Genomic DNA, 2,055 nt, shown 5'->3' with positions numbered 1-2,055 from the left:
AATATATATATATTATATATATAATATTATTTCATATATATATAGTCAAAACTGTCAAAAGCGACCACCTATTGTCGAGGTTAAAAGTAGTTGTCTTAGACAGGTGGGTGTCTTGGACAGGGAAATTATTGTCAAAGAAAAACCTCAAGGTGGTAATTGGGGGCCGAGAAGTGGGAAGCAAAATAATTGGTTTCTGTATCTTCAAGGTCAGGTGGCTGAAGGGCGCAACTTGTAGTAGGAGGTAACCACTGCTAGGTGCTACTTCATGTCTTTCCTTCAGTTGTTCTCTTTTCCTGTGTTAAATCGATGTTTTATGGCCCTCTTAACTTGACGGCAATGACGCTTTTGACAGGGAATTTCGGTCCTCTCCCTTGACATACAACGTTGCTTCCATATTATATGCGCTAACAATATTGTCGTTCGCATGAGTTCCATATGTGCCAAATGTTGAATTCCCATTTTCATCTGAGTCATCTGAATTTATTTATTTTAAATACGGCGAGGTATAATAAGCCACACTTTGACAAGGAAAATGGCCTTTCGGAGAGAATAACCCCTTTCTTGTGATGTTAGGAATGAAACCCTCACCTCTCGTGACGCCTCATATCTGCTTCCCAAATTTGTTATATTATTTTCTAGAGATTACTCCCCAAGTGGTGAAAGACACTCTTCTATCTGATAAAAAGTATTAAGGCTTTCAATATTTTGGTAATTCGAGTCGATACATTGGTCCAAAATTAGCCCAGTCCTATATAATCACATTTGTGACGTAGATAGGGAATGCGACTTACATTTCCAAGTGACAACTTCGTTAAGTTAGCTAATGTTTTGGCGTGTTTTTTTCTTTGGCGATACAGAATAACGATAGCAGTAAAGCCAGTGTTTAAACCATCAAAAGGCGTTTCAGTGTTTTCTTTTGCACGTTTTGTCTGAATTTGACATAACGTTGATCTGTTACTAATTAATTGGAACAGGCCCCTACGAGTCGTAGCATTTCAAAAATTAAAATAAAGAAAGATATCCCAACTGTGTTGGAAAGAAGCGAGAATTGCGTCCAAGATCACCACTTTAGGACACCTAGTGCATTGCTCGATATCCCACTGCACATTTACTGCCAATCGGATTTATTTGACTGACTCGGGGTCCACTAGATGTTCTTTGATTTTGGAACTTAAAGCTTATATTTTGACACGACATGATCGATTTAACTCGTGATAAACAAAACAATGTGTTTGATTTTGAAGGTCATCATAGTTGAATTTAGTTGAAATCGATCTAGTGTGCCAAAATGGTGGGGGGTTCCCTATTCATGAAGGAAAACCTGGCGGGCCTCGACTCAGTAAAGTGAGTCCGATCTACAGTGTAGACGGGTATAATTCCCTGACGTCAACGTAGTCGAGACATTTTATGTGTAATTTTTTTAACATCAAGTACGGTTATATCTTGTTAGGATTTGAACTTTATCTGTACTGTCAGATAGCAAAAATTATCAGACTACCTCCGTGCTCGGTCAAGTGATTTTTTAAACCTCTTTTTAATCACCCTTGTCTGTGCTCTAAATTATCGTCTATTCATTACCGTTTGTCTGATCATAAACGTTTATGACTGTACCGCATCCCGTGGTGAAATGATCAGAACGTTTGCCTTGATGGAAAACAACGCCAGGTCGAAGATTTAATTCATCCAGTATCTCCGTCTTTCTGCTTGAATATAGGCCAGTAAGCGGGGAGGCCTTGACATGCTGGGGTGAAGCATCCTGCTATCTTCGTAATCGACATTGTGTCGGCTTAAACATAAAGCGAAAGTTGCGAGATTGTATTTGTAAAACTGTGCAGTCATTTAGAAGGTGGGACCTCCGAATTTAACGTCCATCTCCGATAGAACAGAGCCAAGTGTGAAAATTCTCTGAGGTCGCGGAGCGCCCCGCTAGAGATTACAAGGGAGTAGAGATTGCGGGCAAACTAATTCAAGAACTTAACCCTGGACTCAATTGTACGTATGTGAGTGTGTGTGTGTGTGTGTGTGTGTGTGTGTGTGTGTGTGTGTGTGTGTGTG

At 39.9% G+C, this 2,055-nt stretch overlaps 2 protein-coding genes across 2 annotated transcripts in view; one reads left to right on the top strand and one right to left on the bottom strand.

Annotated features, from left to right (window-relative positions):
* Nucleotides 1-2,055, top strand: part of LOC101861997 — a gene marked incomplete at its 3' end in the record, with an annotated part of 88,080 nt that overhangs the window by 8,718 nt on the left and 77,307 nt on the right.
* The window catches only part of LOC101861776, a 7,377-nt gene that overhangs the window by 2,216 nt on the left and 3,106 nt on the right, over nt 1-2,055 (bottom strand). The gene's annotated exons all lie outside the window — the stretch shown is intronic.

The sequence above is a fragment of the Aplysia californica genome, unplaced genomic scaffold, assembly GCF_000002075.1.
Source record: "Aplysia californica isolate F4 #8 unplaced genomic scaffold, AplCal3.0 scaffold00975, whole genome shotgun sequence".
Taxonomy (NCBI): domain Eukaryota; kingdom Metazoa; phylum Mollusca; class Gastropoda; order Aplysiida; family Aplysiidae; genus Aplysia; species Aplysia californica.
The sequence above is the reverse complement of the archived record's forward strand: the minus strand, read 5'-3'. Positions and strand labels throughout refer to the sequence as shown.